Source organism: Gouania willdenowi, chromosome 17 (assembly GCF_900634775.1).
Source record: "Gouania willdenowi chromosome 17, fGouWil2.1, whole genome shotgun sequence".
NCBI lineage: Eukaryota > Metazoa > Chordata > Actinopteri > Blenniiformes > Gobiesocidae > Gouania > Gouania willdenowi.
The window spans coordinates 23,472,311-23,492,895 of NC_041060.1; the positions used below are offsets into that span (position 1 = coordinate 23,472,311).

At 41.5% G+C, this 20,585-nt stretch overlaps 1 protein-coding gene across 8 annotated transcripts in view; it reads left to right on the forward strand.

The window, feature by feature from the left end:
* The first annotated feature begins 3,867 nt into the window (after nucleotides 1–3,867).
* Nucleotides 3,868–20,585, forward strand: part of st18 (ST18 C2H2C-type zinc finger transcription factor) — a 65,150-nt gene continuing 48,432 nt past the window's right edge. For 6 of the 8 annotated variants that reach the window (XM_028473446.1, XM_028473451.1, XM_028473453.1 and 3 more), the window contains exon 1: nucleotides 3,868–4,034. The gene's annotated coding sequence lies outside the window, so the exon portion shown is untranslated. Of the gene's footprint in view, nucleotides 4,035–4,318; nucleotides 4,666–7,658; nucleotides 7,716–20,585 lie in introns of those variants that run through there. The other 2 variants (XM_028473447.1, XM_028473448.1) reach the window with 2 other exon arrangements.

Consider the following 20,585-nt stretch of genomic DNA (forward strand, 5'->3'; position numbering starts at 1 on the left):
TATGTGGGACGGAGCCAGGATTGGACCTGGACATACAAGACTAGGTCTTGTTCCTGCATGTCGTAGTGTAACCCCTATTTTTCACTGGAAGCGTAAATGCTACGTTTCCATTTTCGTAAATGTTTCAGTTTCCACGCTGCGTTGTGGCTGAATCAGTATGTCTGTCCGGTAGCCTTCGCAACACATATGCAGAGCTTCTGTTTTTTTCTGAATGCTGGAGCACAGCAGAATAATTTTGCAAAGATCCGGTTGTGTTGGACAGGAAGTCGTGCACAGACACAAAATAAAATACTCCAAGTTCAAGGCAGATCGTATTTCCATCCATTCATTTGCTGACCCGTTTGCTCCTTTTCAGGGTTGCGGGGGTCTGCTGATGCTTATCTCCTGCTTTCAGAGGTACATGGACAGGACAGTGGATTGCAATTAACATATAAATATTGCACTTACCCATGGTTGAATCACAATAATCTCCACCAAAGTGAAAGATCTACTGTATACAGGGGCCAAGTTGATTTCTTTCTGCTCCTCTCGAAGGACACATCTAACTGTTTATATGGTTCTCTTTATAAAGACTACAACTCGTTTTATTATGCGATTACGCAATAATTTGTGAGATCTCCTGAGTCCTTGGGATCCCCGCTGTCCATCGGAGCTGCAACAGTGCGCATCACAGACTCAGTCGGCGGGCATTGACATTCCGGAGCGGAGCTATTCCTGAACCATTACGCATTCGGTGGACATCCGGTGTAAGGTCTGCAGCATCTTGAGGCTGATAGTACAGTACGACAGGGCCTGAATTAGCAGGAGTGGGGCCTGGAGTGCTGTTATCCAGGGGCAGTGGTATAGGGCAGGGCTATTAAAGAATCAAAAGAGGAAGATCCAGTGAGAAGTGCAGTGTGGAGGTCAATGCTGAGGTGGGACTTACTCTTTTTATGTCAAGGCCATAGTTGACATGAGCTTTGCTGAAAGCTGTAAGGCACGGTTAGTGAATTTCGGGCAAAGATTAGCGGTGAAGGGCTGGGCTTTAAACTCTAGGGGTTAGGCTCCAGCTGTATTGTGCTTTGCTTCAGGCATTCAGGCCACGCCTACAGCTATTGTGAGGTAGGACTTACAGCTTCAAGGGCAGAAATGTAGTAACTTAATTAAATACTTTTAAGGATTTTACTCCAAAATGTAATTTCTTTACCTCCAGTGTGTGTGTCTGAGCGTATGTGTTTAGGTTTGGGGGTATCGAACTTGAGAGACAAGGTCCAGTCTGTCCGAATCAGATGATATTTGTGGCTCCGCCCCCTGTGGTTATGAGCTGTTCAATGAGGGAATGGTTAGTGCAAGTTTGGATTGTTTTTGTGCTACATATCTAAAGTTTGATTTGATTTGAATTAGCTCCGGTTAGTTTTGATTAAAGCATGAATGTTGCACCTACAACTTTAGGAGTGGGGTTTTAGCATTGTTGGGCTTTGAGTGGGGTGTTGGGGCAGGGCCTACAATTTTAGGGGCGGAGCTGTAGTTGAATTGTACTTACAGATAGAGAGGTGGGGCTGTGGTAGGGATGTGTTAGCGCAGACAATACAGTTTTAACGTCTGAATTATAGTTGTCACACAGTTCTTAAAACATTAGGGTGGGGCTTTCAGCTTTGGGGGCGTGTCTATAGCAGTTGACTGTGTGTGGGTGACTGGCCAACCCCGCGCTGCATTAGGAGACCTATGTTTTTGTGCAGTTTGTTGGGAGGAAGGTGCAGCGGACGCTTCGCTCTGCTTACACAACAGATGCAAAAAGCTTTTAGACACAGATGTGACCCATTGTCGTAGCTTTCTAAATGCAATCAAACACTTAGTACAAACACCAGCAGGACTTTTAAACGTGAACCCTCGTCTGACACGTAATTCTGTCCAACCCACTCCTCTCTCAGCCGCCATCAGCCCACATTTCCACTCGTTGATCTGCCGCCTGGGTACTCTGTCAGCAGATGTTCAGGCCACAAGAAAATGTCTCGTATTCTCGTGCTTCTTTTTGTGTTTGCTCTTTATTTGTTGGGATGGTCGGAAAAAAATGTTTTCCCCGTCATATAAACCTCCGCAGATTAGAGAGTTTGTTATCAGATAAGATGCTCGGAGGTGATCCTCTACCTAGCTGTGTTTGTTTAGAAAGGCCTGAGTGCTGCCTGTGTGTGTGTGTGTGTGTGTGTGTGTGTGTGCGTGTGTGTGTGTTTGATATGAGTCTTTGAACGAGGGAATGATCAATGGTCACAGCTTCTGTCACGATGTTCTCCGACTCATCCTCAGGAGACGCGATCACTGAAGAAAGAAGCAGAAATTCATTATTATTACACATTGTGTTCACACCTCGGTCCCCGAGGACGCAGGGGCCACTGGGGGGCTTCATATCCCACACAGGAGTGTGTCTGGGTGGTGAGCCCCTCCCCTGAGTGGGTATCACTTATTCCATATCTCACCCCTCCACTTTCATTGCCCCGCACCCCACAAACACCCCCAGCATCGCGGGCTCCACCCCTAAGTGTGTGGGTCTTTGTCATTGTAATGCAGCCTTGTTAGTTAAACGCTCGCTCTGTTTACTGAGCGCCTCGGGGGGGGGGAGGGGGAGGGCAGCCGGCCGTGGGGTGACATCACTGAGGCAGGGTGGTGGGGGTGTTTGAATAGGGGCATTTGTGATCCCACCCCTCCTTTTTAACCCTTTAACACCAACAGTCACATATTTAACACGCCGGGGTTTAAAGCCTCATGTACAACAGCAACAAATCCATGCATACACATTTTTAATTATTGTATTAATATATATGTATTGATACATGGATTACTTGTAATTACTCCTAATATTGATCTAATTAAGATTTTAAAACAAAACTTTATATTATAAAATGTTTTGTATTACGTAATACATTTTCAAATGCCTAAAATTAGGAAGTGTATAGTTAAAATGATGTAGAATATAGTTAGAATTATGTTATTTAAACATAACAATTAACTAGGAAAATTAAACAGTATATCTATATCTAAATAATTGTATTTGATATTTTTTTTTAAAATATATTTAACACTAATTTAAGTTACATACATATCTAAATATCAACATGTATTGCTTTTATTTCTTTACAAAAATAAAAACAAGTCTTTGTTAATCATTTCTATATTTCAAAATATGTACATTTCTATCAAGGGCCATTTCTTGGATTTAAAAAAACTAAATTATTTTGCCCCCCCTTTTTTAGGGTCAGAGGCTGTCAGAAGAAAACTGGCCTCCAGGGGAGGAATTACACCCGATTACCTGAGCGACTGTTACTGCTCGGCGACCATCGAATCCTGCTGAGACGAAGCAGGCTGACAGGTACGCTGAGTAAAAAGGGAGAAATCAAATCACCTCTCTCTCTCTCACACACACACACACACACACACACACACACTGCTCGTTCATCTTATTTAGTTGTTGCCGTAGTGATAAAGTCGCAGACATGGAGGCTGGTCTGTTGAGCCATTGTTATCGTCTGTGGCCATCTGCTGCCGGGGACTGACGTCCTGCTCATTTGCATGATGAGTGATGTCTGAGGAGCCCGGGGTGGATGGAGGGGGGGGCAAACACACATACACACACACACACACCCACAAACACAAAGATGCACAAACTTTATTTTTACCTGTGTTAAAGATGGTGTTCAGAGGCGAGCAGATCACCTGTGAGTGAACGGTGTGTTCAAATGGTGTGTGTGAGAGTTTCTCAATGTGTGAGTGTGTGTGTGTTTCCTCCCTTGCCTGTTTGTGTGTTTGTGGATGTGGGAGTAGAGCGAGGGTGGAGGGCGAGGGGAGGGAGAGGGGGCTGTTGATGTGCAAATGTGCATCATGTTGAAGGGCTGTGAATGGGGAGGTGTGACGTAGACAGCGACCGAGCGCAGGTGCTTATCTCCCGCCTGTCAAAGGCACAGTATGTCATATTCCTGGGGACTACCTTTCAAAGCCGCCGTCGCCACTGCTCAGCACCAGGACGCCAACGGGAAACCCAACTTTGTGGAGCTCAGCTTTAGGTCGGTGTTAAATACTGTGTTATTGAATTTTCTGTCAGTGATCGGCGTTTATCTCCCCCGTATAATCTCCTCTGTGTGTGTGTGTGTGTGTGTGTGTGTGGGGATGGAGATGCTGCGATTGCAGCTCAAACTTCCTGCGTTTCCATGGGTTGTGGTGGTTTTGTGTTATTGTTGAGTGCATTTATCCTGTTCCCAGCATGTGTGTGTGCACAGAGCCCGTCCTGGAGGAACACATGTTGGTATTGTGTGGGCAGACAAAGCTTTGTTAGGTCGCCCGTGGCTGTGACAGCTGAACACACACACGGCGCAGAGCCCGGCTCGCCGCCTCTCTCCACGCTTTCTCCACTCGGACTTTAAACTCAACTCATTACAATCAAAGTTCCCCCTCTTACAATCCGGCTGAGAAAACTCTCTCCGCGGTGAAGTTTGGGAGACTGATGCTGACGTACAACTTTGACTATGATTCAAGTTCAGCCGAAACCATGAAAGTGGAAACACTTCAGAGTCTCCAGAGCAACTGTTGATTCAGGACGGATGCTGCTCGGGGAAGTTTATCATTTACTAGAAACCGGTCGAGCGCTCACTGCTCTGAACGGAACGGATTTACTGCGCTAGAGTTTGTCCGAATGAGGTTTGTGTCCTATCTTATTCATCCTGCATGTTTGACGGTTTGCGGTGAGTAAACCGTAAATGCTCCCTTTGATCCGAATCAGTCTCAGTGTGACGGAGTAAGTCACATCTGTGGCAGAACCCACACTGGAAAGATCATCAGTCCATCACAGACACAGAGGGATCTAGGTGTTGTAGGGTTAGGGTTCAGGGCACAGGGCACAGGGTTAGGGGTAATTGGTAATTTTTTCTCTTAATGAAAACCCCGTGAACGGTTCTGGACTATTAGAGTTCTCTAGGTCAGACATTCAAATGCTTGGTTTTTTGTGGAGAATCAAAGGCAATACACAGATGGGTGCATGATACTCAAATACTCAAAGTTCTTGTCTGTAAAGTTATCCTGGTCTCCAAGTGACAAAGATTTGGGTTTTAATATAAGTCCATTCTGAAATAGTAGGTTAAGGAGTTTGGGTCAAGGTTGTTTCAAAGAATTAATTTTTGTAGAGAGAGTTTCTTTTAAAAATCAGGTCTGGTCAGTGTACCGTTGTCAGTAGCTTGGTCTGACACTGATGTCTGTGCTGCCTATTTCTGAGGCTGTTTAATTTTTTTTAAACACTTAATATCTGCCTATAATTTCCTAAAGATATACTCTCACCAATCCGGTCTTCATAGACATCCCAGAAGTTACAGTCTAAAGTTAGGGGTTAGAAAGTCTTTCTCAGTGACCCTTCCTCTATTCATCCTTTTGGCCGACACAGGATGTTGTGTTGAGGCAAACGCTACACAGTACACACAGGCCGGCTCAGCCACTGTGTAGTGTGTTTCCTTTCTGACGGTAGGACATGAGGAGTGTTCTGCACAGCATGGTTAGGGTTATCCAAGGGATTCACAATCATTTAAATCAAGCAAACAACGTTAGTCCTTCTTACAACTGCCTGGTTTTGTGTTTAACTGTGAAATGTGTTATTCCTCAAGACATAACTTTTGTGTGATGTCACAGTTGTTTCTGACTGTGGTTTGATGGTAAATGTGTAGCAAATATTTTTAGCAAGAGGCTAAGACTATGTTAGGGTTAGGGGTTACATCCTGCACACACAGGTTTTGGGACTGTGTGGAAAACTTCACACAGAGCAAGGAAGACTAAAGCTTAAGAAGATCAAAGCCGCATTCCCTCAAAACATTGATAGTAACTGTTAAACAGAGAAGAGTCATCGTCTTTAGAGGTTCTGATGCTATAGTGTAGTCCTGATTTGGCTTTTCTTACAGTTTTAATAATTATTGTTATCGTGTGTTTGTGGGGTTCTGAGGTCCGTTTTTGGAAGCACGGGCCCACATGAAACGCCACCGCCGCCCGCCGCTGCCCTTTCAAAGCCTGTAAAGTTGAGGGTGGATGATGGAGGTAGATCACAGGCGGCCTGTCCTCCTCAGAGCTCACCGCCGCTCGGTTGCTACACAACGCATTAATGTCACCTCTGTTCGTCTCCAGGAAGTGTCCACCAATGCCGTCGTCTGCCCACAGACTCACAAATAGAAAAAAAAAAGCCTAATGACAAAAACTGAACCTGAAGACCTCCACCAACCACACACACCCACGCACGCACGCACACACACATGCTGTGGTCGTGTTACCTTTTTGGGTTGGTTAATCCAGGGTTTAGGGTCTCCATCTGCTGTGGAGCAGCTGGTGAGAGGATGAGTGTAATTAATGACTTCACTTTTCAACAGTCACCCAGAAAGAAAAGAATCGAGCGAGAACAAGAGAGACACGGGTACCTCCAAACATTTTATTCACACACAGCCGGGATTATCCCCAGGGTGGGTAATCCCACAGTGCTGGATCACAGCGGGAGCGTCTCTAATTTAAAGGAGTGCTTCCAGGACAGAGCTGATGATACCACGGGTTTCTGTGCGGCACACCTCGCTGCTGGCGGCGGCCCGGCTCGCTGGCCTCAGTAGAAAGGATCTGCCGGGACCCTTGTGGGTTGGGAAGAATTAGGATTTATGAATTTATTTCCTCTGTTGTATTGTTTAAACAGCTTTGGTTGAGTTTTGATCCCGTCCTCCTGCCTTTGAGGCCGTTCCACGGTGTCAGCTGCTGACTGATAGTCGGAGAGCGGCCTCGCAGCGGGAATGAAAGGGAACTAGTGGTTGGTAAACACTGATAAGGGATAAATAGAAAGCGGCCAGGCGCAGATAGTTCTGTGGGAGCCCAGATTGTGTGCGGTCTGTTAAAATGAGATTTCTGAGCCTGTCCTTTTTATTCTTCCTCTCCCCCTTACACCCCACCCCCCCCACCTCTCTAACACCCCCCCACCCCCCGTGTGCCGTTTGTCTGGAAAATCTCCAGTGACCTGCACCATCCTCCTCTCTCTGCCTGGTTTTGTTTTCTAACGAGGGTCGAGGCGGCCGATCGACACGCCGCCGCCACCGTCGTCGTCACTTGTGGACAGCTGTCACGCCTGCAGGAGCTCACACAGCTTTAACACTCACTCGGAAACACAACAGTAACACAAAGCTCTTAATCACAGGTAGCGCAAAACTTTAAACCTGTCCGTCATCGCCCCATAAAATCAGGGCTCAACCCACGTTTACTGCAATAGTTCAATTATTTTAATTTGAAAAATAGTGACAAATCTGTGAAACCTCGCAAGGGAGGCTGAGGAAAATAATAAAGTCCTTTTTAACAATATTCATTATTTATATATAATTATACATTTATTTATAAAGCACACAGGGAGGAAAATTGCACGGAGAAATGGCAGAACCCAGATAAAGGCTTTAAATGGAGGATTGTCGAAAAACACCAACATGTAGAAATGGATTTTAAAATGTGATTTAAAAGCTGACAGGGTCGGGAATAAGCTGATTGCTCACCTGTGTGTTTCGGTAATCAGGTATTGTTCAGCAGATCTGAGAGATCTGAGGGAAGCATAAGAAAAGCCCATGCACAGCTTTAAAAGTCAGCATTAAAATCGATCCTGAAATGGATGAGGAAGCCAAGTTTCGAAGGATGTGGGTACGAGTTAAAAGCCGCAGCAAGCTGGAGGCGTGAGGGTGACAGCCAACGTGGAGGTACAGGTTGGTCTATACACACTGGGTTTCTTCACATATACCAAATAAGCTTTTTAAAAAGGTTGGGGATCGTTGTTTAACGCGTGCTATCACATAGGCTACTCTGGGAACCCGTTGCAGCCTAAATGTAGAACAAAACCAACAACAACCTGTAAATCAGAGAAAACAGAGCAGCTTCTCGCTTTGTTGGACCCCGATGCAAGAAGCTGTTTAACGACACAGAGCGACTCCGTTAATGTACTTATTTTATTCTTAAATCCTAAATTGAATTTGAAGCTTATTAAGGATAAAGACAGCTACATTTCATACTGCTCAGATGAGGCCTAGGACTTATCCTTGGTGCCTATGTAATGCTGTAGTCCGCATATAGCCAGAAACGGGTATAGACTGAAAATAAAAGATTGGCATCGCGACAATCTTTTCAACGTATCCATGACAAAATTGCAACCCTGTTTTAGAAAATGGAAAAATAAAATCCCGATCTCATGTAATTATGAAATCATTAAAATAATATTCTAAAATAATAAATCCTACATCCCAGATCTATGATATTACAAAGTTAAAGTAAGCACAGCTATCACAGTGATGCCAATCCTTTTTCCTAATATGATTACGAAGTTTTCCCCACACTTATTTAACCACAAGCTTAAGCATACATGTATTTTACTCTGAAGGCGTTAATTATTCCCTAAACTATTTGAAAAAACAAGGTTTTCATCCAAAAAAATCTCAAATACGGATCTACAGTTTCTTCTTGTTACTTGGTCATCAGAAAACACTGAAGAATTCATCAGATTAAAAATATTAACTACCACATTATCATCAGTTGTGAATAAACGTCACACTGCAGCATTAAAAAATCCCCTTCAAAATGTGGTTCTTGCCTAAGAAAATTCCCACGACCCTCTGGATGAGGACATGTACTTTTGAAAATAAAATATAAAGTAAGGTGCAAATCTTGCTGAAGAGAGAGACAAAATAGTTTGGGTTTTTTTTTAAACTCCTTATTTGGAATATATTTTAGGAAAAAAAATGACAAAATGATTTTAAATATACAAGGTTTTCAACCAAAAAATGTTAAAGACAACTAATATTTCTCCTCTTTTTTTTTTGATTACGTGTTTAAGCAAATCATTAAAAGTTATTAGAGGTGTGAATACATGTCCCTTTGCTGCATTAATAAACTCCTTTCAAAATAAGAGCACAAGATGCTCTGCTTTTCTCTCTGACCATGAGTGGAAAACGTCTACTGTAACATGAATGAATTTAAACTGTAACTTAATGAGAACTTGTGCAACTTTACTTTTTCTTTTACCTTTTAGCCAGAAATCAAAAAGTACATTTTAAAAACACAAGGTTTTCATCCAAAATCTGAAAAAAACAAAAAACAAAACCCAGCTTTTTTTTTCTTCTTATTTCTTGATTACGCGGTTAATATACATTCTCTACAGTGATATTTTGTTAATTAATTTAAAGTGTGCAAGTGGTGATGCCATTTCTTGATTAATCTGTAAATACTGTAAAATTATTGAGATTACACAGATTAACTCCCAAATCATGCTCACTCATTGTTGCAGGGGGTCCCAAGGCCGGTCCTCGAGAGCCTATCCTGCATGTTTTAGATGTCCCTTTGCTTCTTTTACTCGTTATCAGGCCTGATGTTTAATTTATTAGATTTATGTGTGGTAGAGCAGGATAATATCTAGCACATGCTGGATGCGCGCACATGCGCACTACTGGAAAATTAATTTTTGCTAAAAAAAAAAAAAAAAAAAGAATAATTCATTTTTGTTTATTTTTGTTTGTTTTGTGAACGGACACATGTTTTATTTGTTTATTGGATTATGTTAGAATTAAAATCTCAGTACGGAGGTAAACTCAGACCGTGACACCGGAGTGGGGCACCTCTGCCCTGCTGCATTTACAAGCTTCCTTCAAAATAAAAGCACAAGGTCATTTTCTCTTTCCTCTACAGATAAGATTGGTAAGACTCATATTTTGTGTCCCATCCAGCAAGTAAATAATTTATTGTATGAAAAATAAAATAAAATAAAAATAAATAATTCACAGAGCATCATAGACGTCACGAGAGTTCATGTGGTGAAAAATTATTAAAGGTCTTTTAAGAAGCTTAAGAGTGTCTTAAACAGACAAAATGGAAGAAAGACACAGGCAAAGGACAGATATTCTCTATAAGTCTATCGACTGCAATTTAATAACACGGCACTGGCTAGATCGTGTTTGTGCTTGAACTCATCAGGGCCGAGCGTACTTTTTCCCCCCATCCAAGTGTAGTAACGTAAGTACGCCTGAGTTGAAGGTCATCGCAGCATTGCGATACCTGTACGGGAAAAATGTAACAGTGTAGCAGCAACGTCTTGAGTCTGTCCCAACCCTCTGTCAACACAGTGCTCAGTCAGACCATTACAGCGCGTTCACAGCCTTGTGTTGTTGCACGATTTAAAAAGGAGCTAATTGGTCAAAAAAAATTGATCAATGGATTTGTTCGTTTTCCGCTGGATTCTCACTCGTTCATGGACATTATGAAACATCCATCCATCCGTTTTCGGACCCACTTGCTCCTTTTTTCAGAGTCGCGGGGGTCTGCTGGTGCCTATCTCCAGCTTTCATTGGGCGTTAAGCGACTGTAATCATTCTAAAAACACTCATATCAATATTAATCACAGTACGTGATGTCAGCAGCAGCCTTAATGGTGGCTTACAACATTCACCTGTTTGTGAAGAACTTTGCTTGTGTTTTGCAATCTCCACTCTGGCACAAGCAAGTGGAAACAACGCATTGATTTGTTTGGGAATGCTCACCAAAGTCTTCCTCTTCCCTGGTGCAGTGATCCCGGACCCACATTTCTCTCCTAATACTCTTATATTTTCCTCCACGTGCCCAACAACAAACACTCCTCTTCTGTCCATTTGGACTTTCTAGTTCTTTTTTTTTTTTTTTATATCCATTTCATTAAATCTTGGGTCATTCCGCCAAATCAAATCACTTTTTATAAGATCGCCAGCAATCACAGGAATTGTTGACAGCTGCGTCTGCGTCCACCATTAATATAAAATAAATTAAGTGTTCAAATTACCAGCATGGACAGTAAACATAACAATAAGCAAATCAATATAATAATCGGCATGTGAACGAGGTTCCAACATTTTAAAGCTCTGTACAAATTAATTACATTTTTCTGAGTTTCACCATGATTACTCATTTCTCAATACAGTCCATTTATTACAAGGAGTGCGAGACGCATCTGTTTCTTATTTTATTATTATTTTTTTTACTTTTTCTAACAACCAATCACAGCCTTTAGAAAACTGCATCATACGTAGCAACGGGGTCAACCACACCTCCTCAATAAGATCAAAGTTTCTGTCCCGCCTTGGTCAGAGCTGCTCTCAGAAAGTTCCTGAGTTATTCTTAAACTAAGATTCCTTACTAGAAGCGAAGTTAGGAGCTCTCTGAGTGTTTTAGGGAATACTCAATGCTTTACATTTATTTTATTCTATGAAACAGCGTAAAGGAGCAAAATGCATGTCAATAACTGCATATAGTAAATCCCTTTGGAATTTTTATTAACTACTTAAAGAATATCAACAACTGGGTCAGAAATGTATGAAATCGAACCTTAAAATCAAGGTTTTTTTTCTGCGCGTTTTACCCAAATGTTGGAAAGCACAGTTATATATAATTGGAACTGGGCTTAATGCTTATGAAATGATGAAATAATGCTTTATTTGTCCCACAGAAGGGAAAGTATGTAAATTCCATACAGTGGAATGTTTTCCCTTAAAATAATTAAAGGGAAAACATTCAATTTAATTAACATAATGCTCTGGGTGGGTTGATTTTAGTCCACAAGCTCTAAATGTGACCCTCAACACAAGCTTAATCTTTCCTTTTATTAGTTATATTTAGAAAAGTGGCAGCAACCCTGATGGGGGATGATATCCTGTTGCTCTTTTATTTCTAGTTTGTAGTCCCCTAAGATAAACCATAGCATAAACCCTATGAAACGCCTGCATCACGTCATGAAAAACATGCTTCACCGTCTACAGGTGAGACCTCTGTCTAACCTCGATCTAACCCCATTCTCATTTCCCCTAAATCACCTTTTGACCAATCAGATCCACTTCTTCTCTCAGACTACAGGATAGCCCTGAAAACGCCTTAAATCTGAAGTTTATAACTCATCGTAAACCTTTATGTACTAAAGTATCACATGCTCAAAGATGTTAGATTTATCCCCCAAAGACAAACACCTGATTCCTCGCTGGAGTGGTGAACAAAAGGAGAGGAAAGAGGTGTTTTAAGGGAAGCTTTGTAACTGGTAAATTTGAAATGAGTGCTTCTGTCCATGAGTCACAAGCAGGTGCACAGAGAGACATATAGCCCTTTTTAATGGTGCATGAGTGCTGACGATTTTCACCAAATATACAGAACACACTCACTTGACTAATATCAGACTAAAACCATGTTGTTTGATTCAATTTTTTTTTTTATAAAAACAATCTAATTATGAGGTAGGAACAAGACAAAATGTACATACTGTAAATATGAAGTTTAATGAATATGTTGAGGAATGGTTTGATTTTTTTTTTTTTTTTAAAAAATGAAAAAAAAACAACAACCAACAAATGGTTCATTTAAAAAGTGTTCTATTTCAGCTTTAAAAAAAAAAAATAAATAAAAAAAAAAAAAAAAATAATAATAATAATAATAATAAAATAATCGCTTTTATTTACCTAACAAAAAATCCATTTGTCGACCCCCACCGGTCCGTCATTGATGGTCCATCACTTATTTATTGAGATAATTAATTAGAAAGCATGAGCGCTATTTAACAATCCTATAATTACGCTAATTCTTTTTACCTCGGTTCAGATGTGTGGTATCTCCGATGTCAATATCTACATTTTAGAGCTGATACATGGTTAAATCATTACTTTTTTACCTGTAAATATTAAACAAGGATTTTTAAGTTATTGTAAACAGTAGTCGGATACATTTCAGCCTGAAGGCGTTGCGTTGTGTTTAATGTTGTTTTCGCCAATTTCTGAAAATGTGTCGATAACCAAGCTGATTTTACCAAAAACCTCCTCCTGTAGATGAAGTTTGAGCTGATGTTCATAAACCTGAGTGTAGCTTCTCTTCTCACACTACAATCATCCCGGATTGTGTATTTTCAGGATATTAAATGTTCCTGCTGACAGATTTAAAGCTCTCTGTGGGGACCAACCTGCCTTTAAATGGCCAGAAAGATAAACTCTGAGATATTAAATGATCTGATGTGATATAAAGATAAAATCCTGTGTTTTTTTTTAACCCAAATAGAGTGATGTCGGTGTTACACAGCTGCTTAACACCGTGGGATCAATTAGGACGTGGCTTGTGGGTTAAATCGATACTTATGGGGACAATCCTGGATTTTTTTTACATATTTTAGACATTTAATCAGCCTGAGTGAGTCTGAGTTTAGTTTACAAAAATGATGCGTTAAGTTTTGAAAGGTTTAACCACGTGGGTGTGTATATGTGTGTATTATCCTGATGCTTGTAACACACACACACACACACACACACACACACACACACACACACACACACAGTTCCGTGTCACAGCAGTGCTTTGTGTGTTAAATCTCACGGAGGCGAAGCAGCGTCACTCAATAATCCCCCAAAAAACATCATGTTTATCACATGCAGCATCCCATAATTCAAAATGCCCTCCCTTCTGATCTTACCGTGATTACGACAATGAAGATTATCCCATTTCTTTTATGACAAATCTGAAAAATATATGTTTTTCTTCTTAAACACTCAGATTAGAATAACTCAAACCTTGTTTCACTGAAATTAAAAGACAATCTCAATGAAATTGGATTCTTGAAAAAGCAGAAAATAGCACAATATGACCAAATACAGTAAATATGTTGCTTAATATTGAATAAAGTCTTCTGTCCTGTGTAAGATCAACACACAGATGTTATTATCATATGAAAAATTAGTTAAAGTCTGAGATTCTGTGGTGAATAAATATGAAAACAAAGATTAAGAACAGTGACTTCATCTCACACTGTTTACAGTTTAATCAGTTTCATTAGTTCAATGACAGAAAAACATGAAATTACTATAGTTTTAACCCAAAATCTCTTTGTCTTATTTCAACACTTCATTAAACTTCTCAAATAACGCAAGAAAAGATAAGATCATATTATAGAAGTTAGGGACGATAAAAGATATGACAACTACGGGCAAGACAAGATAAGACAATGTTAGACAAGATATGATATGATAGGACGGGGAAAAAGGCAAGATAAGACCAGATGGAAAATGATAAGACAAGATACAATATGATAAGAAAGAGAAGAACAAGATAAGACAGGACAAACTGGACAAGATAGGAGAAGGCAGAACAGGACAAGATAAGACAGGTCAACAAAGAATAAGAACAGTTACAGACAGTTGTAGACTAAAAAACCTCATATGTCAGGGAACTGTCCTCAACACATCAGGGTGTATTTATCAAACACAGTACTAAACACTAACCTCGGGGGATATAATGACCTAGAATAAAACATATTATGGACCATACGTAAATATTAAGGACCAGTAGGAAGTGGTGGCCTAACCCCCAATTTCCACTGGATACGTCTCCGCCGCGCCACCGGAGCACTTTAGTCTTTGTGTTCATTTCCACCGATCCCCTGCGTGTCTGCTCCTTCCCAGCTGCGGTAGTCCAGTGCCCTCCGCCAGATCTACGCAGGGCTTCTGTTTCTGGCAGACACCGTAGCACGACGCGTCAATCAGCACAGAGCAAATCAAACTAAACAGGAAATTAAGCACGTACTCCGCAATACAATATGGGGTTACTTTTCAAAATAAAACTACATCACCAAAGTGTCATAATGTGTAAAAACAAAATCACATTCACTATATTGTTTCCTCTCATACTGTAACTACACTGTAAACTGCAGCAACTTTGATTTAGTTCATGTTTTACTGGTGCAGTTTTATTTCTTCTCTGTTGGCTGTTGCTAAAAAATGTGGCTATGACAAATCCAGAGTCCAACGTTCTTGTTCTCCTTCGTTAGGAACACTGACCGGTTTGTCTGTTTATTGTTGCGTTTATAACACATACATTTAACTGCGTTCTATCGTGAGAACTGCTCTGTCTCGTGACGTGACAGTCGTCCAACTGGAGTGCACCGTGGCGCACTCAAAACGCAACCGGTGGGGATTACCGGACGGCGGACAGCGGGGAAAAACCAGATCGGTGCCGTGGCGCAGCGGACACGTATCCAGTGGAAACCCCCAATAATGGTTAAGGGTAGGGCTTGTTACCGGAGTGTCATTGGTTCGATACCACGGTTGGCCATTGCTTAATCCTAACAACTTCCAGGTCATCATTGCAAATAAGAACTTGTTCTCAATTACGTACCTGGTTAAATAAAGGCAAAAAATAAACAATAATAAAATAATTTATAAAGGGGGGTGTCCACGTCGGTTGCACAATCGGAAATAAAGCCTTTTCCAACCCAGGGGTCACATACTGTCACGCCCAGCTTGATCATACTTGGTTACATTTTTTTTTTTTAACATCACGCTCAAGGTTTACCACTTCCATGGAAATGACTGTACAAACATTGCTAGCTTTGTGGGCGCACTATGCAAGGTGCTGTTTGAGCCCCGAGTTCACCAACCTACATGGAGAGGCTCCTCCTACATTTAACGCTCCACAAACAATCTACAATCTGTTCCACTTTACCAGCTCAACAGGCTGCTGTCATTAGAACCTCTCAAAAGTCTGAAAGTGAGGACTCAGCTTTGAGGTCCCCTAATGGTTTATGGGGGCCCCCCATGAAAATGCATGGCTCGCATATTGCCGGAAACGGCTCTATATAAAAGTCACCCCCAAAAAATTAATCATACGGAATCATATGTTTGTATAATCTAGTAAAATGTAATAATAAGTTGTGCTATGGTTGTTTCATGCACCTATTTTTAATTTAATTACGCATCAACAGCACCGCAGAGAAAATAAATGCCCTTCAAAATAAAAGCACAAAAGCACCAAGTAGAGATATTTAGAGGTTTGTATGGTTTAAAACATTTATCATTATTAAACTAAATGCTGATTTGTCTGATTATTATTGTTGTCCCTGTAATTCTCAGGCCTAAGGCTTCACACCAGGAAACCTTTCATCTGTTACTGAATCAAATAATAAGTACCATTCACAATCAGCACTGACTGAGCCTACTGTATATCAACTTAATACAGATATTTACCTCAGTGAAAGCCAACAGGAGATATAGTTTAATCATTTTACAAACACAGTCTAAGTAGGTCTTTCAGAAATCACAGATTTACGTTACTGAAATGGAATAAACTCTTACATATTTTGGGGTAATATTACACATTTTTACCAAATTTTCTTATTAAACCGATGGTTGAATCTGACACAAGTGTCTGGAAGACACGTTGTACCAGCTTCCGGTATTAATGACGGCATCCTTACCACAGCAACCAGTTACGCTAACAGCACTAGGTCACCAGTTACAATGGTCACCACTTAGACCATAACAACCTTGTGGGTTCTCAGACCGTGTTGAAGAAGGCGTAAACCGTTTTTGCAAACGGACAGAGCTGTAACTGTGTTAGTCTCTCAGTGCTGCAGCTTGGTTAGCAGAGGCTACGCTAGCTGCTAAGTCTGGCTATCTACAAGCCGACTGTAGAGATAAATGGGTAAAGTCTGTAATCTTCAATAACCTATCAGTATGCACCTGTACGTGTGCCTTTAAATCTCTATTAGGGAATTTTTTCAGTTTTTCCGATGGCAGTGTTCGTCTTTCAGCATGATTATGCTTCCTGAAATAAAATAAAGCAGCATGACCTGTTGCGTTATGCAGCCAGTTACTTTGCGGGGCTGTTGGATCTTATTGTGTGCATTGATTTTGATCTGTGTGTACTGAGTGTGTCAAAGTCCATTGTGTGTGTGTGTGTGTGTGTGAGAGAGAGAGAGAGAGAGAGAGAGAGATTGGCCTTCAGTCAAATTTACATTTTGTTAAAGATTACTTCTTTTATTGATGCCTATAATCATATTCATGGACCATCTGCTCATCTGGCAGCAGCCGATCTCCAACAGCCGCTAACCTCTGCAGCTCTGTGTGTGTGTGTGTGTGCGTGTGTGTGTGTTTTCCTAGTGCAACTCTTGTTTGAACAACTGAACAAACAGCGCACGCCACAATGAGCGTGTCGTCTCAAATCTTTGGCTCGGCGAGCCCCATTGAACTCTTGACCACAGAGCATCCTCATCGCCATGGTGACGGCGGAACGCCCCATCCTGGACGCGGCATCGCTTTGGCGATGAAACTCCGCCCCCGCCCACCCCCCCCCACCCGTCTCCTTCCTACCTACCCGTGTGTGTGTTTGTCTTCGGTGGAGGTTTACTGTTCCCACAGAGCAGGATAAATCCCAGTTAACACGGATTTAAACTGGCACCAGTTAAAGGACTAGAGTTTGTAATCCAGCAGGCCGAGGGATTTCAGCACGCTGGAGCAAAAATCACTTAAACCCCCCACGTCACAGACACGTACACACACACACACACACACACAAATACACACTCGGTTAGTTGTTTGCTTTCATTGAGCATTCACTGCGTCTCCCTTAGTGATCACTCAACTAACATACTGTACATCAGACATGTCCTCACATCTACACACATTCAATTCTGTGTCTGTGTGTGTGTGTGTGTGTGTGTGTGTGCACTTGTTTCCATGATGTTTGAAGATGTTTGTATGATAGCACACCTTTAGGATGAGCAAACCGGGGAATAGACAGTGTTCCACAACTCCTGAAAATGTCCCCATTCATCATCATTTACCACAAATCCATGTAATTAGGGTCCCCAGCAGCTGAATGTGGACCCTCACGCTATCTGTGAAGTCCCTCTAGGCCCTTGCATATCATATAAGTCGTGTATACATGAACATTTTGTCCATTGGTTTCACATTTCACCTAAAGCTGAAACATCAGTGTTACACAGGGGTACTCAAAAGTCCCACAAATCGGACATTATGTGTTTTTACTTGTTGTCATGATATTCAAGGACATTCTTACGATGACATACCTATAAAATGAGGACACGAGAGAAAAAATAAGTACAAGGTTGTGCACTGTCTGAAAATAATCCCAGACCAAGTCTTACAAGTCCTCATTCATCACAAAATCCGGAAAAAGTGTTGTGTGTTTCCAGTTTCTGGCATCTAGTGTAATGGCCGAATGCTGACCCTCACACACTTTGTATTCACTTTCTGCTACATCACTCTAGATACTAATATAACATTGTGTGTCCATTGGTTCCATATTTGTATGTGTGTGTGTTCACTTGTTATGACATTTGAGAACATATCCATGATAATACACTTAGCGTCTTTTTTGGGTCCTGAACAGAAGTGGCTCAAGTACACACATCCTTTACTTAAGTCCTTTTTTATACACAACACTACCAACCTGGCAACACAGCTTTTTTAGTGGTTGTCAGTTTTCTGGCTTTTTAAGTCTCTTACACCACATTTTATTTCCTCCGTAGAGCTGAAGAAATGAATTCTTTACAATATGATGAGTAGAAAAGTAAGGAAGGTCAGCAGGAACAGGTGATTAGTCCTTACAAGTCTTTCTTTTCAACGAGTGAGTATTTTATCCTATGACAGTTTTCTGACACAACTTTAAAGGTCCCATATCATGCTATTTTTCACCCATCTCCATTTGTTCTATGAACCCCAAAAACATAGTGTTTGAGGTTCATTTTCCCAAACTCACCTGTTTTCCAGAGTTTTAGCCTCTGAAAAGTCACTTTCTGAGCAACTCTACACAAATAGGCTGATTTGTGGCCTACTTATGCATATTCATGAGACTATAGACAGGACACTGACTCCCTCCTCCCCACACGGTGACGTGGGGCCGGAGGACGGCCCACGCTCCTCCCACCCACTCAGTAGCCGAGCTCATGCTGCTTTATAAACACGAGACAGAGCGTGGGGGCGGGGCGTTCGCTGGTACATACATAGACTGTAGAAAATCCATACATAGCACTGCGTGAAGGACGCTGATATGCTCACCTTCATGAGCGTGTCTGTTTACACGTCAATCACAGCAGAGAGCTTCCTGGAGGTGCGGCTTCTCCAGCTCAGTGCCACGTCAAGTTTGTCATCAAAGTGGGAACGTGTCATCAAATTGGAGCGATGTGTTTGGGCTCACCCTGCTGTAAGAAAGGAGCAAATCACCCTCTAACTAACAATTGAGGGAATCAATGAAAAAAACACTTTGGGCCTGTGTATGAAGCCCATATAGCACTTTATGATGTTTAAAGTACAGAAAAGTGGATTTAGCGTAACATGGGCCCTTTAATATTGAGTGCTCATAACAGTTGGTGTTACAGTTCAACTGTTGATCACATAGTTTCTGACACTTGGAGCCATCATACCAGCCGCTGTTATGGTTCGACTCGTCATCCTGTTATCTTGTGACTGGCTCTTGCACATTTGGTGCTCCTAACAGCAGTGTTACAATTTAACTAGTAATTATGTTATCCTGTGATTGGTTTCTGACACATCGAGCATTTGTAGCCTTCCAATTGGTGTTGTGTTTCGACTGGTGAAAATGTTATTTTGTGACTGATTTCTGACACAATAATTGCACCAATCGGTGTTATGTACCAGCTGGTGTTATAGTTCAACTTGTGAGCATGCTATCTTGTGACTATTTTCTTAAAACATTGCACGCTTATACCAGCGTGTGTCATGGTTGAACTCATGATCATGTTTTCTTGTGACTAGTTTTTAACACATTGAGGGGCTTTGGTTCAATAAGTGGCAAACCTGGAAATACAATGCACACAAACATAAAAACGTATAAATCAATAGTTCAGCAACGCAGTGCTAAAGCTTAAACCTACTTTTAAAAGTTTGACTAGGTCTGCAAAATCATTTGGTCTGCAAAATCATTGCGTGACTGCTGCAGTGTAGCGTAATATCTCACAATTGATCTACATTCTTGAAATCTTACGTAAATACTGCTATAAAATAGAGTAAAATCTCCACGAATTGAAGGATTTTTTTTCAGTTTGAAATGTTGCGTTTGACGACATTCTCAGTGCAAAGAATAGGATCCACAGTGAATGGTTTAAGGAGGACTGAAAGCAGCAGAACTGACAGTTTTTTTTAACGTTTACCTCTTTCTTGTTGAGCGATGGATGCTCCTGTTCAGGCGTCGGCTGCTGTAGTGCTACACCGATGAGACCGATCAGACTCTGATTCCTGAGCTCACACTCTCTGATCGCTCTCCATTAAACCTGAACAACGTTTGTGTGTGCAGTTGTGTGTGTGCATGTGTGTGTGTGTGTGTGTTTAATGACGGGAACAGCTGACTCATTTAAAGCGGGCGGCGAGCAGTAATTAACCCTGGGAAAACTACAGCTGCCCGGCGAGCTGTTCACTTCAGAGCCGCTCCGACGCTCAGAGGTGGACACTCCACTACACAATGACTGCGTGCATTGGAAAGGACAAGTGTTAGCGACGCACACGCGTGGAAAAGTGTTCCCTCTGTCATAGAGGTATAAAGAATAGATCTGTTCCTGACAACGTGAAAGGACTAAATGTACAAACACGAACCAAATCCTCCATGAAGAGACATTAACATGCAGCTGTTTGACTGAAGAGATGAAGAAAATCTCCTCCATGTGCAGCGGTTGGCGTTTCATATTCTGACCACATGACGTCATGTTTGGCATCTTTCCAGGTCAGGGATAAATCAGGAAACGAGAACGCTAAATGTTTTGTCTTCCTCTGAAAATG